Raw genomic sequence first — 16865 nt, forward strand, 5'->3', positions numbered from 1 at the left:
CAGAGAGAGAGGGAGACACAGAATCGGAAGCAGGCTCCAGGCTCTGAGCCATCAGCCCAGAGCCCGACGCGGGGCTCGAACTCACAGACCGCAAGATCGTGACCTGAGCTGAAGTCGGATGCTTAACTGACTGAGCCACCCAGGTGCCCCACACAGCAACACATATTACATTGTTCTGCAATTACCTGTTTCTGTGTCTGTCTTTTCCCACAGGGCTATAAACACCTGTAGTACTGGATGGGTCACCTTTTAATCCTTGTGACAAGGTCCCATTACCTGTACCCAAGGTGTGATACATGTCTGAGTCCAATAGATAAAATTTGTAAAAAGTAACATCCAACGGTCAGGAACAAAAGATAGCAGCCCTTATTTTTATTGCTACAGAAAATCGTAGGCAATCAATAATTCTGTATTCAATTGGCTGCTTTTATCAGGAAAAAATGTGAGCCAGATTTTTCACATCCAAGCTTGTGCTTCAAAGATAATTAGATTCAACCATTCATTAAACAAATATCTATAGAGTGCTTACTATGTGCCAGCCACTGTTCAAGGTGCTGGTTAAATCTTGTTGGGTCATTCGAGACCTAGAGAATGATTTTGCCATTGGGCATTTTTCTCAGCTACCCAAAGGAAACCAGATGTTCCTACTGCATTGTTAGGGTTAGAGAGAGCAAAAGGACTTAGAAGTCTTGGAGACAAACTCTCCATTCTCTAACCTCCACACCTTTGGAGAAGGGAACACTTGATACACAAAGGAAACAGTTAATTAGCCACAGATACTTCATAGCCAGAGGGTTTAGCCTCCAAAGCAGGTGCCTGGTCATTGGGAAGTCTGGCAGACTTACAGGTCTCATCCCTCCAACCATGATACAACTCCCCTGAAAAGCGACTTCCTTTGTTACTTCTCTTTGATTGTTCTCAATGGGAAGGAAGAAGGAAGTTGGTATTTTCTTTCTTTTTTTTTTTAAACATTTATTTATTATTGAGAGACAGAGAGAGACAGAGCATGAGCATGGGAGGGGCAGAGAGAGGAGGAGACAGAATCCAAAGCAGGATCCAGGCTCTGAGCTGTCAGCACAGAGCCCGACATGGGCTTGAACTCACAAACCACGAGATCATGACCTGAGCCGAAGTCAGATGCTTAACCGACTGAGCCACCCAGGCACCTCAGAAGTTGGCATTTTCTATGGCTGGGCATAAGTTGGTAGCTTTATGTCTATCGTCCTGTAGTAGATACAATACTCTGCAATATTGGACCACAGGAAACATCTCATTTCCTTATTTCTCCTCATTTCTCTCAACTCTGCCTTTCTGCTCTATGTCCTCACTCAAGTAACTGGTAAAATTAAAAAAAATAATAATAATAAAATAAAAGTCACAAAGTATCTGGTACAATTTAATCTCAACTCTGGTGGGGAGTTGTTCCTGGTCTCTTCAGCAGTCCAAGGGTCTTACAAGTCCCAGAACATCTGGGAACCACTGCATGCCTCATGCGACTCTGGCCATGGCAGATTTTGTTCAAGCCTGCATTCCTAGAAGCGAGTGGCTCTGCTTGTTGCGTATGTAGCAATGGTGCTGGGATCTCAGCAAGACCTAAGTTCACTAGTTGAACTAATATGTAAGTGCCATCTTTGTAGGTCAAATGTAGTCGAATACCAGCAGTTTCCCATAAATCATCTGTTAGATTCTGCAAACAAGATTGCAACTTGCTGAAGAGCCAAAGTACTTCCGCTTCCCTTAAAAGCATCCATTCACTACTGATTTGTGCTCATTAAGCCAGGCTCCCAGAAGATCTCTCATTGGCAACACCATACTAGCTTAGACGAGCTACTGGCAAAATATACTTCAAAGTAATCACCCCTCCACTGGTCTTCTACAGTGCAGCTGTCCCGCTGATTCATTCTGGCTCCCACCCTCTCCTGCCCATGGGGATTATCAAGGCTTCACTATAACTTCCTTATAAAGTATGCTCAAGGAGGAAGTCTTCTATCATCTGTCTCAAACAGTGAGTCATGTATCTATACTTACTGTAGAGCACTCCCTGTGTACCATCCTTCTGCAAGTCAGGTCCAATCCTGGCCTGGGCAGGTGTTCCAAAGAATTTACAAAGCCTTTGAACTTCCCCTACAGAGGCCATTCTCTGAGACAGTGCCTGAAAGATTGGCTTGGCATCTCACTGTGGGACTCCTTCAGTCCCCAGATACGATAGCTCCATCTGATGAGGTCACTGAGTGAAATGGACACCTGAGGGAAGCAAAAGAGAGAGGACTTGCAGATTGTTCATGGGAGCAAGGGGGAAGAGCGGTGCCTGGCGAGTGTCCCCTTACCCTTCTCAGTCACCTTCTTCTATCTTTTCTTCCTAAGTCTACTTAGAAACTCTGCGTGAAGGATTTTCTAAGATATAAACTCTTCCAGTTTCTGTGAGTCTTACAGAAATCTAGACAAGTCGCTTCCTCCATGTGAAACATTGCTCCAAGAATAAGCAGAGTTGGATTTTAGCCTCAGCTGACCACAATTCACAATGTGTGGTCAAAGTAGGCCACTGCTCTGAGCCTCCTTTTCTTATCTCTCCCTTCAGCACAATGATCTCTTAGCTCTTTGGACTTGACAAAGTATGCTGTGGATGGGTTTTCAGAGTTATAGATGAGCAGCTACCCAGATAAGCCTGACACTTATTAGGGTCAGGCTGACTCTGGAATGATAAGGATGTATTGTTTAATTCCAGTTTTACCCCTGTCTCTGGGCTAAATCACTCAACACTGCAAAACTCCCGCATCAAGAGGCCACTTCAAAACTGTCAGCCTCATGGGGGAGGTTGAGCTCCCTCCAATTTCCATTTCTTTCCCTGTCTTCCAGACAGTGCCTAAAAAGTCATATTAAAAGAGGTGCAGTAAGAAGATATTTAAAAAATCCAGTGGGATAGAATTATCATTTTTAAGGTTCTGCTGTGCACAGGCAGAGACATTACCCCATTGAGTCCTTGTATTAGTTACCTGTGGCTGCTGTAACAAATCAGCACCAACATAGTGGCTTAAAAGAACAAAAATTTATTCTCCTACAGTTTTGGAGAGCAGAGTCTTTATTGGGCTAAAATCAAGTGGTCCACAGGGCTGGTTCTTTGTGGAGGCTCCAAGGGAGAATCTTGTTCCTTGCTTCTTCCAACTTCTAGTAGCAGCCAGTATTCCTTGGCATGTGACCACATCACTTCAATCTCTGCTCCCTAATCACACTGCCCTCTCCTCTCCTGCTGTCAAATCTCCTTCTGCATCCCTCTTATAAGGTCACTTGTGATTGTATCCAAGATAATCTCCTTATGGCACAAACCTTAATTTAACCACATCTGTGAAGTCCCTTTTGCCATATAAGGTAACATTTATAGGTTCTGGGGAATTAGGTCATGGCTATCTTGGGGAGCCATTAATCAGCCTACCATAGTCCTCCTGTCAACTCTATGAAGTGTGTATTCTCACCCCCATTTTACAGAGAGTGACACAGATGGGGTTCACAGCAGAGAAGGAATTTGAAATGCTTCACACACGAATAAATGACAGAACTGGGATTAAACCCACATCTGTCCAGTTTCAAATGATGGGTTTCTTCTGTTATACCCCTGTACCTCCTAAAACTGATAAAATAATACCCCATATATATGGTTTCCAAAGTGGAAACCAAGGATCCCAGTATTTCACTTGGGGGGACCTTCTGTCAAACCATGTATTGGTTATATGACTTTAAACAAGCCTCTTGACCTCTCCTAACCTCAGTTCCCCAATCTGTAATATGGGGGTAACCTAGATGTGAGAACAGAAGTAACATTAATGCTTTGTAATGTTATTAGCAAATATAAATGGGTATATTTCCCACCACCCCTGCTGTCAGAAAGCTGAGGCATAGGGAAGGAATAGAGGTAAGACTGCCCAGTCAGGACAAAGGCCAGCTCGTGGGTGCTCCCCAAGGAGAAGAGTGATTCCACACTTCTGTGATACTAGTCCACCAACCTCTAGGTCCTGCTAAGGGAACTTCCAGCTTTGAGGCAAGTGATACCATCCACCTGACTCCAAATAGGGGAGAATTGTACAGCACCACTGAGGAAACAGAATAATATGCAAAGACTCAGAAAGCAATGACAGAACAGGGGCCTTAATGCCCACTACAGAAGGGATAGGTAAATGTAGTTCCACTTTTCAAAAGAAGCTAACACTATTTCTCTCAGATAAACAATCTCTAAAACCAATATCAAATATCCCTTCAGGAAAATACCCAGTGAGCTTGTGTGTGTGTGTGTGTGTGTGTGTGTGTGTGTGTGTGTGTATGTGCGTGTGTGTGTTGCATGAGCATAACATGATGGAGGGGAAATCTATGTAGGCTGTTTGAGTAAACAGAGTAACCAGAGCACTCACTTTGGTCAACCTGGAAATCTCAAGGTGTATCTCAATCTCTGTATGTTCTTTCTGTTAAAGAACTGTTTATTTCTGTTTATTTCTGTTAAATACTGTTTATTTCAGTACCTTTCTAGAACATGGCTCTGAGGTGATGATAAAGAGAGAAAATAAAGGCCCAGAGTAGAATAAGTGACTTGTGTATAATAGCCAATGACCACCATTTGGAGATTATTTAGAGTGTAGCAAGATAAACATTTGACTAAGTGTATTTCCTTAAATCCTGAGAACAATTCTGAGAAGTATCAGTGACTATTGTACCTATTTTACAAATGAAAGACCTATAACACACAAGTTAAGTAATATGCCCAAGGTCCTACTTCTTTTCATAGCTAGTTAGTGGTTGAATTAGGATGGGAACCAAACGCATGCCAGATACTTTCACAATTCCAGCATTAGCACAGACGAGTATGCATTTTCCCCTCTGCCCTGCTGCTAGATCACCCAGAGACACTTAACCACTTGCCTCATTAGATTTTTATTCACAGACGCCATCGTCACAGTGGTCCACCTGAGTCCAAGCATGCCATCTTTGCCTTTGGGTAATTGTTAACTTAAATACATTTAAGGAAGCACCCCCAATAATAGGAAGTTGGGGATGGAGTTTACAGGCTGAGTTTGGATCTTTTTCTTGCTGCCATTTATTATTCCTGTGTCTGGCACAATATAACATCTCTGTACCTCCTAATCCTTATCTGCAAAAGGGGAATAATGGCAGTATCTACCCAATAGGTTAATTGTAAACATCACAGAACTAAATACATGCTTAACTACTTACAAAGTGCCTACATAACGGTGACTATTTATTTATTTATTTATTTATTTATTTATTTATTTATTTATTTATGGCAAGCTGGGAGAATGGGAGACACAGAGAGAGAGAGAATCCCAAGCAAGCTCTACACTGAGAGCAGAGCCTGATGTGGGGCCTGATCTCACAACCTCAAGATCATGACCTGAGCTGAAATCAACAGTTGTACACTTAACTGACTGAGCCACCCAGGCTCCCCTAATGGGGACTACTCAATAAATGTGAGCTACCATTTTCTATCATTGTCCACAAACAAAATCTAAGAAAAACCAAGGAGATAAAAGGAAAAGGGACAAGTTAAACTTCCTCACAAGTGTCTCACTCAGCTGTGGCAAATCAGTCAAGATATTTGATCTGCATTAACTTCAAAGCTGTGTATTCCCTCTGTGACCTGCATTAAACCCCAAGACAGTTTGACTCACTTGTATCTGTCACTGCAGCCTGAGCTCAGACCAGAAAACATACCCCAAACCACTTCCCCAGCCATCTGTAGGGAATCCACAACTCCAGACTTTCCAAAGGGCCAATGCTAATCTTTTGAATCCTCCCTCTTCCCCTTATGCCTCCAGCTGAGAAGCTGTTTTTAGAAAGTGTTAGAAGACAAGACTGGGCCAGGTGGCTTCAACTCCTTTCTCTCCTGCTAACCCTGAAAAAATAATTTAGATAGAACCTGGGACTCATGCTTCCATAAATACAATATAGCCATGCAAAGTGTAAGCTTTTGATGGGATTTTAGGTGGAAAAATCATTCATCATCCCCCAAATCTGCCTAAGTCATCACAGTTTCTCTTCCACTTCCTTAATCTTTAAACCAATACTAGGAGGTACTCAGGGTAGGAATTTTTATCCATCTCACTAATGAGGAATCAGAGTTTCGAAGAATGGACATGATTTCCTTGAGGTAATTCACCTTGTAAATGATCATGTTGATTAAACCCCAAACTACCAGTCTTATGCCTTTTCCATCATCTAGCCAATCAGTTAGTAAGTCATTTCATGGGAACATTAACTGACTTCCCAGTGCTTTGGGAGGGAAAGCACCATTCTTGTCCTGAAGGAGCTCTCACAGTTCCACTGGGGAGATGGATAAGTAAATCACTAATAACAATAAAGGCTCCAATCATCCAGTAAATCATTCCAAGAAAGTTGGTATGTTTTTTTGTTTGTTTATTTACCTTCAAAATCCAGCATTGATCTATGTCATTCTAAACCCCATAGTTTTCAGGAATGATATTCAAAATAATTGACAAGTGGCATAGCATAGGAACCACCCATGAATAGATGCTGGCTATAATAAGCAGAGGAAAAGGATGGTGCCTACCCTCAAAGTGTTTATGGTCTAATGGGGTAAAAGTGTTCAAAAATTAAAAACGAAAGCCTGGATGAGAATAGAAAAGATCATGTAAATGTTCTTGGATGTACAATGAAGTAAATCTTGAAAAATAATATAAGAATTTGCCATGTGGACAAAGTGGGAGGAGGGTTGTTCTAGGGACAGAGAACTGAATGTACAAAATCTCAGAGCCCTCTAAGTTATTTCTTTGATTTTTTTACTTAAAAATTTTAAGTTGCTAAGATCCTTAGGGGTTGCTCATTTGGTAACCAGGGCACTGAGAGCCAAGGAAAGGAAGGGATTTCCCCAAAGTCACACAGTAAGTTGATGTGCATCAGGACTTGAACCCACTTAAAGCCAAAGCTCCATCCGCTCTGCTATGCTGACCGGAGAATTTACCTAGTGATTGATTACGCAGCTGATTTGCCCTATTCAGTTGAGCAGGAAAGCTCTCCTCTAGGTTACAACTCATTCAATGATGACTTTCAGCTTTTTGTCCTTTATCATCTAAGGAAAAATCAGAAGAGATAAATAGAGTACTGAACAAAGACTTGCAGACAGCAAGTTGGGGAACCTTGATGCTAAACAAATGCATGTGATTGAATGACCAGCCCATTGTGTTGGATCAGAGCTCATTCTTTGCTTTGGGAGAGATTTCTGGCAATTGTAGAGTCACATGGGATTTTTGGACGGGAGCTAGCACACTAGATGAATCCCAAGAAGAGGAGGAGGTTGGGAGCAATGGAGTGGCTAAGCAGGTGGGAAGCAAGTGATCCTATAGGAAGTGGGTGCCAGACTTCTCAAGGACATGGATGGTTGACTGTCTCAGCTCTAGTCCTGGCCAACATTCAATTCACTGGCTGATCTGTCTGGAAAAACAAAACAAAAAAAAAAGCATTACATTTAACAGACCTTCAAGGAAATGAGAATGATCTCACCTAAGGCAAACCTTTATGCTCCCTCCAAACCACAGCCTCCACCAGCAGCCCGTGAGGGAAGATTACACACAAGCAACAACAATGTCAGTCTTTGGCCAAGAACTCCATGCAGAGGTGTTTACAAGTATTCACTCCACTCTCTCACATGGAAAAAAGCACTTACAGTACCAAGAAGGGAAGACTATAAGAGATTTGATGCCAAGAGGTGTGGCCTCTACCAAACAGGAGGATGAATGGTTATTAATTCTATAAACATCCTCTGTTGTAATGTCTAGGGTGAAAAGCAGCCATGGTAGCCTTGGGCAAGTCATTTCTCCTCTGCGGACCCCCTTTCTTCATCTATGCAATGGATGTATTGGACACAACAATCTAGCTTTCCTCTCATGTTCTGTGAGTGAAAAAGAAAGAACTTAATGGTAAAGCACAGCATGTCAAACATTCAATTGTTCCTCCATTATGTAATTTATTCAATAAACATTTACTGAGTTTCTGCAATACCCAAGGCTCTGTGCTAGGCGTAGAAAAATCAGGTGTGATCCCTGTCCTCTGGAAGCCTAGAGTGTAAGAGGAAAACCTAGACATACAAATACCAAGTACAAATAATGAATATCCTAACAGAGTTCCCAAATGCTATGGTGGATGGAAGCACTTCTTATGGAAGAAATCCAGGAAGTTCCATCATGAAGTTGGATCAAAACTAGATGATAAGCCTATGTGAGGAGGTGGAGGTAAGGATTCTAGGTAGAGTACAGCATTGGCCAAGGTTCAAGTATTGGAGAGCATATGCAGACCCATTTGCCTGTAATGGAGGCTGTGAAAGGTCAGGGATGGATGGAAACAATTCCTTGTCTGGGCTCCTCTTACTCAAAAGCCAAGGTGTGGCTCAAGATGCCACATAGGTTTTGGAGAAAATTCCTAAAATTCGTTTCTCTTCTAAATATGCATAAATAAAGCTAGCCATGTCTTGTCTATGTTATCAGAATATACTTCTATTATAGTAGTTTAATGCTAGTAATATTCTTGTTTGTTTGCTCCACTGGACTATTCTTGCCTTGAGAGCCAGCCTGGTGATATCTGGCTTTGTTTTCCCTCTGATTGGCTAAGCCACCTATAGTAGACCCTGGTCAATGGCTGTGGAATAGTACGAGGGTAGGGGGGGTCAGGTTGGGGACTTTCCCAAAAGTCATATTTATTACCTAGTTTTCTGGCATGCTCTCTTATCTCAATTAAATACACACATAATTGCAAATATATGTTGATTACATATAATATGTGAATATAACCTATATGCCATATGACATGTACTCTCTACTATTCTAATGTTTTAGCCCCTAACCTGAAACATAAACCTGGTAGAGAATCTGGAACACCAAGAGGCACGGAAGCATTCACTACTCGTTAAAAGACACAGCCTTGTGCTACTGCAACATACTTTGGCTAAAACACAGAATTAAAAGCTTCCAAAACAACCAACATTTGAATCAGCCAAAATGTTCAAAAGCTCACATGGGCTGTTTTATGACATGACTATTTATGGGCTTTCTTGCTGTCGGGAAAAGTCACTTAAGCAGAGAATCCTAGAATGCCAGAGCCATAAGGATCATAGGGATGACCTAACCTTGTTGCACTTTTTCCAGATGGAGAAACTGAGTCCCTCAGCAATAATAACAACAAGGAATTGTATCATTCATTATTAAAAGTAGGCAGATAAATAAAGCCTTCATTATTAGTGATCAATTAAAAAAACAAGGGTCTCCTATTTAGCTGTATGGAACAAAGAAATCTATTTTCCATATTTAGATGGTGACTGTTGTACAAGCAGTTTTATATAAGTCAATAGGGTATAAAACATTTAAATATCATCTACAATGTTCCTGGGCAGTGATGTGTAATAGAAAGAACTACGGAGCCCAGTGTTGTCATCAAAACGCTTCCCGGGTGTGTTGCCTAAGTAGAGTTAAGTTACTTCTCCGAACCTCTGTTTCTCCGTCTGTCAAAGGGGACAACACCAGCACCTCTTGGAATATGGTGTCTGTGAGCATGTAACGAAATAATATCCATAAAGTACTTTGCAGAGCATCTAATACAGACTTCATACAGGCGGGCCCAGCGATAGCCACAGGTTACGCAAGGCCTCGTCTCCCTCCACTATCACAAAACCACTGAGTGTTGTGACAAGCTCAAGTGTGGGTGCCGTGCCCTAGCTGCCTCCCCGCTGCCTCAAATGCCTGTGTGTGCCCTGCGGATACTCCGTGCATGCTAACACCAAACGAATGGATGACTCAGAGCTTGGAAAGAATCCACAGCAGGCTGGAGAGCAAAGGCACAGTTTATGTCTCAAAGATTAAGTTGTTACCTTCCACTCCCCCGTGTGCCGGACACCTTTCCACATTGAGAAGAAACTTCAGAGACCTTTCCCCAGGAAGTGCAACGTAGAAGACAGGCCCACTCACGGGCAGTGGGGCCGGACGGTGAAGCCTCTGAACAGCTGGGCATGGCTCCCTCCCACACAAGGGAAGCCGGGCAGATCTGCGCTCCCAGCACTGCCCCACCTGCTAAGCACTAATCCCGAGTTCTCTCTCTCAGCTGGCCCAGAGAAACCCAAACGCCCCATGCTTCTGAAGGGCTTTATCTCCTCTTTCCAGGAACTGAGCTCGGCCCCTTTCCGAGGTGCCGCCCGCGGAGCAGCTGCCGCCCTGAGCCCAGGCGAGCTCTGGGTGGCGGTTTCAGCCTACCCGAGTAGCAGAGCTGGAGCCTCGGATCCTACTCCCTCTCAGTCCCTGGGCTTCTGTCTCACAATTAGAAAATCCGTTTGGGGAGCAGAGCAAAAATCACACCTAGCTAACAGCTGCTCCGGGTCGGGGGTGGGGAAGGGGAGGAGGCGAGGGAAGCTGGAATTCCTACTTTCGCCATAAATTGTATGCAAATGGGTTCTTTTCCTGGCAGGGAGCAGGGAGTGAGTGCGTCTTTCATGAGCTAACCCCGTTCCGCTGGGAGGGCTGTTCCTTTAATTCACCAACTGAAAAAGTAGGAAAGGATGTCTGGAGGCGAGGCGTCCCATTACAGAGGAAGGAGCTGCTATATAAGCCAGCCAAAGCTGGCTGCGCTGGCCACAGCCTGCCTACTGTCACACGCTCTCCCGCGCGCGCACACACTGGCCTCTCCTCTGCACAAAGACTGTGCGGCTGGGGGTGACAGTGGGGGCAGCGCACGTGGGAGCCCCGCTGCTCACAGCCAGGTCCTTATTCCATGGAGCTGGTTCACTTAAGGATCTAGGTCTTTCCCAACTCCGGAAAGGTAAGTGTGCTTCACCCCCATCAGCAAAGATCATTATGGTACACTGCATTCCCGGGACCAAAGATGTTGTGGATTCATAATTATAACACTTTTGCTGTATCTTCGCTGCCGGTAAAATGGGGTGTTTGTTGTGATCCGATGCGCCTCGATTGTCTTCTACTTGTGACTTCCAGTCTTGTAGATTTTTGTTGTGTGTCGGTGGGTTTTACTTCTAGGAACAGCCACACGTGGAAGGAACTTTTGGTAAAGTTTTTATCTCTGCGTTCTTCAGAGGAAAAGTAAGAATTTTCTGTTAGCTCCCTGCCTGGCTGATTTCACCTGTGAGTGTTTTTGTTTGAGAGTTAGAGAGGTGGAAGTTGAAGGTGGACATGGTTCATGGCCTCCCTGTGGGATGGGTTAAGGGAAGGTCGATAGAGGGTTGTAGAGAGAACATTAAGATTGTATTTCTAAACAGCGTTCACCTTACAGTTTACAAAAGTTTTTTGTCCATCCATCATTCCACAGCACCCTCCCTGTGGTTAGGCATGGAAAGGGATGAGGCCAGAGGGCAGAGGGAGGAGGCGACTCCTAGTGCCACATGAACAACTATGGACTTCAAGGTGGGAGCGGTAGACACCAGCTTTTATCCTGAAGGGCAGGGGGCCTCCCCGTCGTCGATACCTCCTGAGTCACTGATCCTTGGGCTGGGTATATGTGTGTTTCCAGGGTGCTTAGGGCCAGGAGTATCCTGAATCTTTCTAGGATCACCTCTCCCTCCTCACCTCTCCCTCCTCACCTGTCATCACAGAAAGCCCTGAGAAACACCTTGCCCCAGGGTTGGGAAGCTCTACCTGGAGGGTTGTGAGAAAAGCACAGGGGTTCCTCTCTTTCACCAGTGTAATAAGGGGATTAAGAGCTCAGGTTTTGAAGCCAGAGGTCCGTCACTTTGGTATCCCCACCACCCACCATCAAAGGTGTTACACCAATGACAATATGTAATCTCTATGAGCCTTAGTGTCCACTTATCAAAAATGGGAACAATAACTTCTGTTGTCATTATGAGGAGGAATGAGGCATAAAGCATTTGGGAAAGTGAGTGTTCAGTAACTGGAGGTTTGGATAATCATTGTCATTATCAGAAACAGCCATCACCTCGGAAGTTAAAAGAGGCATTTAGGCAATCTTGGATTGTTTTTCATGTGTTCCTCACTCCCTTACCCCCAACCCCCATTTTTTTAATCTCACAAGTCTGAGGGTGTCTCACTAAGGCTGGCAGGTCGGAGACTTGGCTGTATTTTATAAGCAGGACATTGTTCTGGCGCAGGTCGGGGAAAGGGAGCAGCCCGAGGGCTGGAGGTAAATGTCGAGTTCTGACTCCAGATGCACAAGGTTTTGAGTTTGGGCGTTTGCAGATTCTAAAGCTGTCAGCTATAAAGTACGATGTTGCCCGGGGACTCTTTGGAAATGCTTTCCATCCAGAGTGAGAGCGGGACAGGGGAGCTCCACTTGAAGAATGAATGCCTCTTTTTCATGTTTTGTGGACCTTTCCCCCTTTTTTATGAAGGTTTCCCATATGTGCTTTAGAAATAAAACCTGCTGCCCACCCCAGCCAGCTTCCCGCCTTGCCCTTCAATATGGTAAGCCCAATTGAGGACTGGAGGAGGTTTGTTCAGTGCTAAAGAAGCCTGTGGAAAGTTTGCTGGCATTGTATGCATCTCAGCCCATTTCAGTTGATGTAATTGTGCTTTGACCATGTGTTTCAGGCAGGTGACGGCGTCTGGGGGAAGAAAAGGGTGGCAATATGAATGTTCTCTGGTTTGCTCAGAACAGTGTGAATCAGATAAGGATTGAAAAGGGGGTATTATCAGCTTTACAATCTTTAAAGTATTTTTTTTCTATGCTTTGTTTGAAAAAAAACCCAGCTTCCCTCTCTCATCTTCCACTGTACTGCCTGTATCCTCCTCCCAAAGAAGTTACTGATCTTCCAGCCTTCAGTGATGTTGTCATATAAAGAGGGTGATGATCTGTATCTCTCAGGGCTCTTGTGACATCCAAATGAAATAATAGATGGCAGACTCAGTATCTGACACATAGTAAGGGCTCAATAAATAGAGGGCTTTTGTTGTTGTTTTTTGGTTTTCTTGCTTATCAACTTATAAGGACTTATCTGAAATTAATGTCCTAAGACGGTGGTTTTCAAACTTTTATTTAGCCGTGGAAATATTCATTAAAGGACACTGATGGCAGAACTCCAATATGAGAGGTAAATGTGGGGCTGCTTTGGTTGAAGTGAGGGTGGAGGTTCCAAAACTCGCCCCTTTGTTCTCAGCCTCTGGTACGTTTCCACAGAACCTTGAATGACACAAAACACGGTATAAAATAATGGACCCAGGCAGTGTGCATTCAAGCTGAGATCCTGCACTTCAACAGGGTCGTTTGCCCCTTCGGGTCCTCACCTGTAACAGAAGCCAATGCAATTCCCCAAGTAGTACAGTAGATAAGAATATAAGAAGTTTAAAATGCTTAACAAAGGAGGATTCTTTTAATTAATCTTGAGGATAACAATAGCCAAAATGTATGGCGAGCCTACTCTATCCTTAAGATCCCTTGTGTACATCATCTCACTAAATATCCACAGTCTGTCTCTGAGGAATGGACTGTGCCTACTGGAAAAAGACATAGCTTGAAGGGGGGAGTGAGCAAATAATTTTTCCAGAGTCCTAGAACACAGAGTGATGGAGCCGGTTTTCAGACCCATGGTCCCCAAATCAGAAGCACATCCCACCGTGTCCCTTCTGAATGCTGCTGCTTTCTTGCACTACCTTTAGAAGGGAAAAAAAACAAAAACAAAACAAAACTTCCTTTCTGACTAAATCCACCCCTCCAGCCAGACTGTGGCCACCCTTAAATACAGCAGTAGCCTGATCATATAACCAGAATGGAATTTGGAAAGGGAATTCAAGCTGACAGAATGAAAAACATGTCCCCTTTAATCCTGCCCTTTCTAATGCTCACAATGAACCAAGTACACCTAGTCCCTCCTCCCCCTGGATTTCTATGGACAGATAGCCATGTTTTCTTACAGGAAAATAATACCTAAGCTGGTGTAAAACACAAGTCCTTCCAGACTGAAGTCATTTTAGTTTGAAAATTAGGAAGGAGATAACAAACCTTTAGTTCACTCCAAATACCCAACCCCTTTGTGATGATAAAACACACACAGTAATTAATACTGAGGGCTAACTGTGTATCACTTATGTGAGAGGAGGGTTTGTCTATGGTTTTTCATCTAATTCTCACCCTAACACTGCAAGTTGTAAATCATTTGCTCCAGTTTTATGGACAGAGGACCAAAGCCCAAAGAAGTTAAGTGGCCGACATGAGGGTTTTCCATAAGTGAGGAGCACTGTTGGCTTTGAAGCCAAACCTTCTGACTAAAACTCTACTATTCTTTCCACTATGCTGCACTGCTTCTGGTAGTCAGGCAGGGCTGACCTCACAGAACCTTGAATGATGTCTTTCAGTGATTGGCCAGATGGTAGAGAAGCCCCCAACTGGCATTGGTGTCTATTAACTTTACAGAACAGCCCTGCCTGTATCATTTTTCATGGTGCTCAGAAAAGGTCACCTCATGGTGGTGCACTTCTCTGCCTGGAAACAGAAAAGTTCAAATTTCAGCCGAGAGACAGAGAGAGAGAGAGAGAGAGAGAGAGAGAATGAGAATGACACTAAAAGTAGCAATCTGGTTATTCCTGTTAGTTTTCATCCCAGGAAAGTAGGCATATACTTTGCTGTGCTCTGCAAGCTGGAGCTCATGGGGAGGGCAAGGCTGTACCTGTCCCTGCACCCTCTTTGAGAGTCAGGTGAACAGAGCACCTGGTATAAAAGGGCCGACTGGGGGGCCAGAGTGCAATCAGTGTGCCCAGTCTTGGGGCAGTGAATCTCAGGATGATCAGGAAATGGTTGTAGGCTCCAAGCCACAAATTTCCCTGAAGTCTCAGAGATGAGGGTTATGGTTCAATCGCTTCTCACTTTGAGAAGATCAACGGGAATTCCCATGAATCTAAACCCCGCCAGTTCGAATACCTTCAACATGTTGGGAAACGTGAGATGAAGGCTTCCTTCCAAGGGGGACAACTCCCTCAGAATCCTGCAATCTCCAGGCAATAATTCCATCCGTGCAAAAGATAGCAGTGGCCTTGCCTACCATAAAAGGGCTGTACATACCTTATAAGTTCTTGGTAGAGGAGAAAAGTCTGTGTACCTACCTGATTCTAACCTGGGAGACCAGACTTTTATTTCAGTAATTCCCTTATGCCTAGAATTTTTTTTTCTGTTTCCTTTTGCCTTGTCTCATATTTCTGGCCTCTATTAAGCAGCAATCTAATTCAATACTATCATTGCATCCTTTGACCCTCCATCATGGAATAAAAGCAAAATGCCCACCCTGAAAGCAGATTGTGAGAGTAAAATCCCTCCCATATGCATTTCTAGTCTATTTGCACATGGAAATGAAAAAAATCATGTCAAGTTGTCTCAGATTTTTGAAATTTCCAGAAATCCACAAGTTCTTAATTATACAGCCATGGTAACTCAAATAGTTTTGGTTGGCCCTCTAACACCTACCCACCCCTCAACACCCTGTGTCAAGAACCAGAGAGCTTTTTGTAAGCTCTGAAAGTAGACAGCTTTGCTTCAGAACTAACTGGTTAACTCTTACCCTGGAGGAGATGAGTTGGCTGCTACTAACTTCTGCATGAATGGGTCCAGAAAGTTCTTTTAGCAGGGGTGGAGGAGGTGATTGTAATAGCTAACATTTCCTGACAGTCATTATGCCATTTCATCATCAACCGTCCAGCAAGTGTAACTGTCCCCCATTCAAACACAGGGAACCTGAGGCTGAAAAAGTTTAAGTAGCCTCCCCAACACCACACAGATAGTAAATGTCTGAGCCAGAACTCAGACCCAGCTCCTAGTCCTGCACATGTGGCTATAACCATTAGGATATGCAAGCCATACTCAGCACCTTAATTCTATCCATCTCTTGACAACAAAGAGGGCTGGACACCACAAAGCTGAGAAAAAATCAAAAGCTCATCTTTCAGACCGCCATGTTCTGTTCAGCTGGGCGGCCACTGTTACTATCTTCAACTTGCTCCTTCTGGTTTCACTTCCTGTGGAAACTGTAATCAAATAATTAGCCTATAATTCCTAATGTAATGTGTTTCCTCTACTGGGCTCTAAGCTGCCTGAGGGTGAAGCCTGACTCACTCCCCGCACCCTCTGCCAGTCTGAGACCTGAAGCATGAACACTCATAAGCAAGTGCTGCCTGATGCAACCAGGCTTGCCCTGCAGGCTGCCTGAAATACCCCTCTTCCGGGTTCCCTCAGAGCTCTCTGCTTCCCCCACTGACATCTGTGTATCATGTATACTTCGATAATCACCTCCCCCCACCCCACCTGCCTGCACACCCCCAAGGTCAAGATCATCGGTGAAGCAGGAACTGTGTCTTGCTGGTGCTTGTGTTCCTCAAAGCCTAGCTACCTGCTGACAGGTACCAGGCCCTTAGTAAGTTGTTGTTGAAGAAACTCTGCTGTCCCAAAGCAAATGGAAAAATAGCGCAACACTGCCTTGCTTCTGAACTGAGTTCTATGGTTTATGCTGGATAAATTTTCAAGAAAGTAGGATACACATGAATTTATAAGCGTATAAAATAACTTTTCCATGCCTCACTTTTGGATGGTCCCAGAAACTGTAAATAACCTGACAGATAGGTAAACTGAGGCCTAGAAAGGTCATCATCAACACAGAGTAGGAAGTGGTGGCACTGTCGTTCCTTCCCACACCAACTCCCGTGACTATGCTTCTTCCACCACGCCACTTAGCACTCGGGTGTTGTTCCCATTTTTCAGATAAGAAAGAGGTTAGAGACAGCAGGCTACTTTCTAGAGGGATATTTACACTTTTAAAGGGTAGTTCAGTAGAGAGGGCAATGCTTAACAAATAAGAGAATTACTAGTGGTGGACTTCAGGCAAGGGGATGCTTTGAAGGATTAGGAGAACCCAA

The 16865-nt window shown here is 44.0% G+C and overlaps 1 protein-coding gene across 4 annotated transcripts in view; it reads left to right on the forward strand.

Annotated features, from left to right (window-relative positions):
• The first annotated feature begins 10491 nt into the window (after nt 1-10491).
• Nucleotides 10492-16865, forward strand: part of TNC (tenascin C) — a 95271-nt gene continuing 88897 nt past the window's right edge. Inside the window, exon 1 of one of the 4 annotated variants that reach the window (XM_058694373.1) lies at nt 10492-10818. The gene's annotated coding sequence lies outside the window, so the exon portion shown is untranslated. The remainder of the gene's footprint in view (nt 10819-16865) is intronic. The other 3 variants (XM_058694374.1, XM_058694375.1, XM_058694376.1) reach the window with 3 other exon arrangements.

The sequence above is a fragment of the Neofelis nebulosa genome, chromosome 12, assembly GCF_028018385.1.
Source record: "Neofelis nebulosa isolate mNeoNeb1 chromosome 12, mNeoNeb1.pri, whole genome shotgun sequence".
NCBI classification, from domain to species: domain Eukaryota; kingdom Metazoa; phylum Chordata; class Mammalia; order Carnivora; family Felidae; genus Neofelis; species Neofelis nebulosa.